This window comes from Molothrus ater (assembly GCF_012460135.2).
Source record: "Molothrus ater isolate BHLD 08-10-18 breed brown headed cowbird chromosome Z unlocalized genomic scaffold, BPBGC_Mater_1.1 matZ_random_MA35, whole genome shotgun sequence".
In the NCBI taxonomy this organism is placed as follows: domain Eukaryota; kingdom Metazoa; phylum Chordata; class Aves; order Passeriformes; family Icteridae; genus Molothrus; species Molothrus ater.
In genome coordinates this window covers 1,312,241-1,320,925 of record NW_023416471.2, presented here as the reverse complement: position 1 = coordinate 1,320,925, position 8,685 = coordinate 1,312,241, and the positions used below count along the sequence as shown (strand labels likewise).

At 39.8% G+C, this 8,685-nt stretch overlaps 1 long non-coding RNA gene across 1 annotated transcript; it reads right to left on the bottom strand.

Annotated features, from left to right (window-relative positions):
* Window positions 1-274: 274 nt before the first annotated feature.
* On the bottom strand, window positions 275-7,243 carry LOC129047083 (uncharacterized). Its single transcript, XR_008509042.1, has 2 exons — window positions 7,173-7,243; window positions 275-597 (listed from the first exon to the last, which is right to left on the bottom strand). It is a non-coding gene; the product is annotated as an uncharacterized LOC129047083 (long non-coding RNA).
* Between the last annotated feature and the right edge of the window lie 1,442 nt (window positions 7,244-8,685).

Below are 8,685 nucleotides of genomic sequence, written 5' to 3'. Positions count from 1 at the left end.
TATAGAACAAGGTGTCGTCTTCCAGCATGCTTTTCTATCCCTCCTTATTTTTAATATTCTAAAATTATGCTTAGTAAGAATAGTAATTATCATCAATAATTTAATTACTAATGGCCTCTAGTAATTTGTATATGACTGCTGTATGTCTGTCTTAGTATGAAAAGACAGGTGTCTGCTAAGGAAGGCAGGAGCCTCCCTGGAAATGGAAAATGTAAACCCCCTCCTTCCGAATCATTATAATTTTGAAATTTAGGGGGGCTCTCAGGCAAAGATATGGAGAGCAGATAACAGCTCTTTATTAGGGAAGAAAATAAAAATAAAATAAATAATGCAGTAATACAAAACAACACTGACAGAGTCAGAATGCAATCTGACACTCTGTTGGTCAGGGTGTTGGCAGCAGTCTGATTGAAATGGTGGCTGCAGTCCTCCTGGAATGACAGATGTGGTTCTATTGAAGCAGTGATCCTGTAGAAGGGCGTAGTCTTCCTTGGAAGATCTAGTGGTGGTATAGATGGGCCTGGTCTTCCTCTGGGAATCCCATGGAAAAGGCAGCTGCTTTTCTGGGAATTCAATGGAAAATGCTGTCCTGGTGTCCTGAAATATTAGATTATATCCAGTTAGGAATGCTTGGCTCCTCCCCCTGGGTGGAGCATCTCCCAAGGGGATGATGTAATTTTATCAGTCATGCAGTGAGACTCAATGGACCATTAACAGAAGGTATCTCCCCTGAGGGAGGATTGGTTTGTGGAAGAGTTAAAGAAAATTGCCCAATTAACAGAAGATAACTGCCACACCTCCAACAGATGGCAAATAGAATACATATTGCCTTGCAATCTAGGACAATGTCTTTTAAAATAATCCCAACTTCTGACAGGAGAGGAAATGTGCAGTCCTACAACAGTATTGATTTATGCATTTGATAATTTTGAATTTTTATTTCCATGGCAACATAGCTATCACCTTTTGACTTTTTAAACTTCTAGAAAAATGTATCTCATTGGAATTATTGCTTTTCAGATTTACACTTGTAATGCTGCTGTATTTGCAATTGTGTACATGGCTTTGACTGTAGTAAGGACAAGAGCCTATTGGCCTAGATAACATGAAAATATAGAGGGGAAGACATAGAAGACAATAAACATCCACTTGAAGGGACAGAGAAAATGGAACAGTAGAAGACTGATGTAGAAATGTGTCATTACCTAGGTGAAAGTCTTGCAGAATGGCCTTTGTAGAAACATTCTGGATGGGTATAACCCAGAAGAGAGTGCATTTGTCAAGGACATCGGGTTTACATGACATGGTTTTGGTACTGCAAGAGGGGACTGCAGGGGTATCTTCTATGAGAAGATGCCAGAAGTTTCCTCCATGTTCAATAGACCCAGCTCCAACTATCTCCAGGATGGACATGCCACTGGCTGAAGCTGAGCCAACTAGTTACATTGATAGCACCTCTGAAATAGCACCTGGGAGAGGCAAGTGAAAATGGGAGGAGTGAGAATGTGAGAGGAACAACTCTGGAGACATCCAGGTCAGCCAGTAAGGAGAGGGAGGAGGTTTTCCATGTGCCACTGCAAAGATTCTCCTGCAGCCTGTGGTGAGTACCATGGTGAGGTGGCTGTGCCCCTGTACCCCATGGAGTTCCATAGTGAAGCAGTTAAGACACTGCTATTAAGAGAAGGGCTTCAAAAAGTGCTTTGTCATTATATCAACTTATCCTAATCACTCTTGAACACCTGGAAACTACATGTGAGATGGGCTCTGCTAGCCTGCCTTGAGGCCCACAGCAAGGAAGGCAAAACAGGTGCAAAATGTGTAGGGGAAAGAAAGGAGCAGAATCCACCCCCCCCCCCCCCCCCCTCACTCCCACCCCCACCATTCCCTGCTGTGAGCTACCCCGAGGCTTCCAGCCAACACCACCCACTTGGAGAGAACCCCCCAGTCCTGCACCCCTGGGCCAAAGTCACAAGTGAGTTATGGAACCCCCACCCGCTGCTCCATGGTGAAAGAACTGCAAGTCGACCGAGGTTCAGCCACAGCAACCAGGCATCACACCTGCATCTTGGTGTGATGGCCGCCACATCCCAGCAAAACTGCCCCAGAGATCAGAGAAGGCAGATAAGATGCTTTAAACAACAGGGGGAAAAAAATGGGTAAAAACTTCTCCAACCCCCACACTGTCTTAGCAGCAACAAAGGTAGCACAGTGTGGTGATCTATCCTATGCTTTTTAAAGTAACCTTAGCTTTTTCTAACTTTTCTCTACTTTTCTCTTTGCCTGTCTTACTATTAAAGAAAAAAAGATGAATTTTGTGGCATTAAGATTTAATTTTTAACCTCATTTTTTGGGAATATCTTGAACCTTCAAAGTTCTTTCCATTTTCTCCACATGGACTTAGTTTTCTTTGCTCTTTTGGGTTTAAACTGGTTCATAACAAGCAGATACCCACACCGGAAACAGTGGATGACCAAAGGATAATCCTCCAGCCCACTGGCATAGGCTGCTGGCTTGTAACCTCGTGGAGAGAGAAACCCACACTGGAAGAAGTTTTCTGGCAGGACTTGTGACCCACAGGGGGGTCTTATGTAGGATCTATCCTTTCCTGGCACCTTGTGGAAGAAACTGCAGCTGGAGCAATTTTTGAAAAAGTAGATGCAAGACTGTCCTATCTAGGTGGGACCCTGTGCTCAAGCAGGCAGAGAACATGAGAAGGAAGGAGCAGCAGAGACAATATGTGGTGAACTGACCTCAGCCACCATTTCCTGTACCGCCTGCACCACTTAGTGGGGAGGGGATATAGAAAACTGGATGTAAAGTTCAGTATAGGAAGAAGGGAGTGGTGGGGAAAAGGTGTTCTAAGATGTATTTTTATTTGTTATCCTGCTCTGGTATTTGATTGGCAATAAGTGATATTCATTTCCCTGAACTGAGTCTGCTTTGTCTGCAGTGGTAGTTGGTTGTTGAGTGACTTTTCCCTGTCCTTATCTCTATCCATGAGATCATCATATTTTCATCATAGGTCCAGTTGAGGATAATAGCACAACTTGCTATCAACCAGATTGACCACCTTGCATTCAACCAGGTTCAACGCACACACAAGAAGTAAGGGGGCAGGATTAGTTGGGCAGGATTAGTTTCTACTGTGAGGATCTAGAGTTTTTGTGGCCTGTGAACACTTTGTCACTCATAAGCCTTGTATTTGGCCACAAAATACTTTTGTACTTGTTGCAGCACAATACTGATACAGTGATGTAATGTGAGCATTTCTGTGGAGAGAGATAAGATAGAATTGCCTTACAGGCTGTGGGATGCACCTGCAGAATGCCATGCCAGCACAGAAAATCTTTTCTCCTCCGGAACTTGTGGGGAGGAGATGTGATGTGGGAGATGCCCTGCACAGAGAGGAGCCTGCTGGAAGCTGCCAGACACCTGAACAGTGTGTGATCACCGAATATAAGGACATTAAGAAAGTGTGTTGCTGACATGGCAATGTGTGATTGGTCACTTAGTGAAAGATACCATATAAGGATCTGTGTTTTGAAGAAGTGTATAAAACAAGCTCATTTGTCTGAATAAATGTCTCAGTATACCTGCCAGTCTGAGACCCTGCCTTACACCTTTGCTACTCAACTGCTCCTTGTTCAAAAAACAGTTGAATTCTGTTGATTTATCTCTGGACAATCAGGACCTGAGAAACCCTAATTAGTACTTATTTTAATTTGAATTCCTTTTATGCATTGAAGACATTTTCAGGAATAATAACACTTAAAGGATTTTATTCAGCCAAATGAAAAGTGTATGTTATTGCAGGTCTATTAATCAGAAACAGACTGTCACTATGAAAAAAAAAGCTTACTCTTTACTTTACTTTTACTCTTCTCCCTTTCTCTCCCACAGCAAGACCTTAAGACAAACTATCTGTGATGTTGCATGTTATTTTGTGCTACAAGTTCAGAAATTCAACTCTATTTTCTGGTACTGTTCTTATTTTGTATTTCCTCAGTTCATAATTTTTCACTGTCCTAGAATGTTATGATACAACAGATATTGGTTCACTCTTGCAGTAGAGCTCTTTGCTTATCTACTGTGTAGTGGAAAAAATAAGCCTATTTCACAGTTTGTAGAGACTGAAACTGGTATGCAGATTTGCTTTTGTATAGCTCATTTGACTGAATACATATCCAATATAATCATCCAAAAAAAAAAAAAAACCAGCAACTTGTCATGGATGCTTGTTCCCATATTTTCTATAGAGAATAGTCTTACTTTCTGTTTTACTAAGTCAGAAAACTTTCTGTTTTACTAAGCTTTCAGAGCACAACACAAACCTATCTAGTACATATAAAATGTAAGAAGTAATAGGAAATGAAGGGATCTGTTTGATGACAGCCAAACATAACTTCATGAATGAAATTCAATCTTTTCACTCCTTAGGCTTAAACTCCTCAAATTCCAAAACTATATAAAAAAGGAGAGATCTGTGTTTTGTACGTATGAACTGTGTCAGCAAAATCTACATAGTGGATGTGCCTCTAATGTGACCAACCTTCAGAACAGAAGGGATAAAAAGAAGAAAGTTAAAATCATGTACCTCTTAATTCCAGTGCCAAAACTCCCACTGATTTCATTAGGGCCACAATGGCCTCCTGTGACCTAAAAAAGTCTTTGCATAATATTCTCAATACTGTATACCTGAGCTTTGAAACCAGAAGAGATTCAGACATCTTTGGTCTGTGAAGGAGTTTTGCTTAACAGTATTGACCATAGTCGTCTACAAATTTTCACAGTTGATATCTCTGTTTTGGGGAACTAGCTTAACATTAATAAACCTTATAATTATGCCTATTTAGGTACCCTGGACCAGACTGCAATTAACTTTTTCTGTGGGTGAAAACTAATCAGTTATTGCTAGTTTGTGAGTTGCTAGCAATTTATCCATATACCAATGCTTTATACATCACCTCATGTCTCCTAACATCAGTAACAGTTCATTTGCAAAGGATTACTAAAACTCTAAATAATACATTGCCATTAACTACTATTTTCTTTACGTAAAAAAAAAATAATTTTAGCACAAATCTTATAATTTGGTTTCATGACAGTCTAAGGCAACCAAATCATTAAGCTAGAAAATTCCATGTATCTATTCCCTTTTTTTGTAATCATAAATTGAAGCCATCCTTTCTTAACTTTAGAATGGAGCAATATTTGCTTTGAGTAAGGCTCTACATTTTTCTTGGGAAGGTTGACCCAGGCAATAGGTAGATCACATGTCCTGGAAGAACTGATTTTCAGTGATATCCCTGTATACTTAACTACTGAAGTTGCTGTCAATGTAAGGCTGATTACATTTGCCTTTTTTTTTCTTTTTTTATGGTAGTATCTTGGATGATTGAATATCTTTTCAAGACTACAAAACTGTACTGATGATTTTCTGCATATATGCATTTCTATCATGACTCAACCAGGAAGTGAATAGATATAGTCAATCATACAAATTTTACCTCTGATATTTGGAAACTAGATATAAAATCCCATTATTTTATGCAAATCATGAGCTGAAGCCTCTAGCTGTCATCACAGTGAACATACAGAAAAATTTTCAAAAAATGTGGCTACTCCCCAGACTGAAAGACAACAAAAGGTACACTGGAAAAGTGTCCTATTTTACTGCTCAGGTATTTACACACTTTTTTGCAAATATTGATTCCATTATAAAAATGTGACTCATTCTGGATGGTTACAGAAATAAGCCCTAATTTCTCTTCATATTTTATAGTGAAAAAACAAAATTTTGGAAGAAAGACGTACTCTTTTTCAGTGTATTAGAAACAGATGAAAGAACTATAAAATAGGTAGTCTGACTTAGAATTCTTTTGCTTTATAATGTGCTTGTTACTGACTTTTCCAAATACCTTTCCTCTGGTCAATGTGTCAAATTAAAAGGATTTCTTTCTGGGCGAGGAAAGCACTTCAGTGCCACTGGCTAGTTGTCCACTAGAAAAAGACCACTGTGACCAACAGCTCACTTCACTCTCCCATTTTTACCATACTGAAAAAACATGAAAGACAGAAAATTTTCAATCAGTCTGAGCCAAATTTGTTGCTTGGACATAAAATTACTTCAGAGGTTGTTGAATTTTCTTTGAGGTAGATTTATCTGTTTTCTGCGCAGTTGAGGTATAGTATCAGAGCACAAAGAAAAGTATTTCAGAATTTTACCTATTTCTTAGATGCAGTATAAAATTAAATTCATGCCAGCAAAATATTAGCAACAGATTTAACAGCAAGAAGCTAATAATTAAAGGCTTTTGCCATCTTTTCAGAGTGAAGTTCAAGTGTGATAATATGGTGATGGTCATTTTTACCCAGACTCCACACTTGTCCTGCGCAGGCCCAGCTAAAACTTGAGAATAAATAGTTATTTCTGTGCATAGATTCTACAGATGAATAAAGACAGACAGACAGACAAAGCAGATAAAAATTTCCCTCATAAAATGGGAGGAGGGGGGAAGAGATCACTCCAAGGAGAATTTCCAAAAACTTAATCCGCCTGGAAGATTCAAAAGAGCAAGCATGGTTTTTTTTCGGTGATACTTTGGAAAATCACCTGGCAGATCAGGTGAGGGGAAGACTGCATACTACTGTCTTGAAATTTCTAATACTTTTAATGCTACCTTTGATGATCTGAAACATCATTCTAATTTTTTTAATAAAGATATTTTTTTATAAAGATATAGCTTTAGGACACTGAAGTTAGAAATATGTTATGCTTTCTTTGATATGAAATTATGCAAACACTTTTTAAAAGTCTAATATACTTAATAAATCTTACAGCAAAGAATTCTTACCAATTAAATCAGTTACAACAATCAGTTACTCTTCTTGTAGTACAAAACCATTATTGTATAGAAAAAAGTGTATGTAATCATATATCTTAAAAGCTACAGAGGTATCTGCTCTGAAAATATTCAACTGTTTTCAAAATATTTTTCAACTGTTCAAAATTACTTTTGGCAGTTACTTTTTGTCTTACAAACAAGCAGTTCGCTGTCTGTATGGTGTGGGACAACTAATTAGAAGACAGAAAAAAACATGGGACTGTCCCTGATCCTTGTCCTCCTGTTACTGTGTTGCATAACTGAGGAAAAAGAAGCAAAATTACTTACTGTATTTTACCAAAGTAGAGAAATTCTCAACATTTACAGAATTGATGTAGTCGGATGCTGTGCCATTCTCATTTTCAGTTCTGGCTAGAGCTGCAAAACTTGGGCAGCATGTGCTGCTCTTGGGCTTTTACAAACTGAGAAAGTATTCTCAGGGAGCTGCTCCAAGTTGGCAGAGTTTGAAATACCACCTGTGGTCTTTTAAATGTTGCTAGTATATGTGTATGATTTGAGCCAGAATCAGAAAGCTATAACTAGATCCTTGATATAGTCCATTTCTCAGAGGAGAGTGGAAACAGCATATAACTTGTGTGAGGTCAATGAATCAAAACAAATACTTAGTGTAGTAGAAGCCACACATCAGTGTACTTTAGATTCAAGTGTGTTCTTGTGTGCCCTTTATTGAACAGCTGAAGACAATGGACAAACTCATTCGTAATCATGATTTGTGTGAACAATGTATTACCAGGGCACTAAATGGGAAAGGAAGGAACAAGAAAAAGAAAGAAAGAAACAAAACAAACAAAACCAAAACCAAACAAAACAAAAAAACCCCCCAAAAAACCAAACCAAAACAAAAAAAAAAAAAAAACAAAAACCCGACCAACCAAACCAAAAAATGTCAAGAAACCAAAACAAACAAACAGAAAACCAACCACAAACAGCCCCAAACAAACAACAAACACAAATAAACAAAAAAATCAAAATCAAAAAAGCCCAACCCCTCCTCTTTATTTCAATTTGGGAGAAAACCTCCCAAAGGGCCCCTCCCCGCCGCCCTCCCCCCCTTCCCCTCCCCCACCTCCCCCTTCCCCTTCCCCCCTCCCCCCCCTCCCCCTCCCCCCCCCCCCCCCCCCCCCTCCCCCCCCCCCCGCCAAAAGCCAATCCACACGGCCCCTCCCCCCAACCTGCTCGGAAAAATTTCCTCAGAACGAAGTGGAAGAAAACCTGTTTATTTAACAGGCAAAGCACTCCCCAGCACAAGAAATGAACAATACATGATGACAAAACTCATTCACCGCTCTGAAGAGTTGACAAACTCAGAAAGTCTCTCCTGGGAGTGGTCGCTCTGTTATCAGAGCAATAACGGCGCTCCGTTATGAGAGCGGTAACGATTCCCTCCGGCTCTGCCCAGAGTACGCCCCGGCAGGCTACAAATCGCAAGCTCTCGGTGTTTCCCTGGATCCCACTCCAGAGCAGGTTTGAACGGTTCCAAGAAAAGGGAAAGAAAAAACAGTCCAGGGAAAACTTGGACTGCCTCAGCTAGCTAAACTAACTAAAAAGCAAAAAGAGCACTGTGTTCTTTTCCGTCCGTGCCCAGACGACAACAGTGGAGTTCTGTGTTGCAGCAGACTGTGGGGGAAAGTGCAGCTGATAACCAACTTCATGCTTCTTCTTCTCTCTGCCTTCATTGTCAGACCAAGTCTTGAAGGCACAGAATGTAACATCCAGCATTAAACAGAATACAGGACTGGGGATACAAGCATCTTAATGTCATCCTGGGACATTTGTCTAG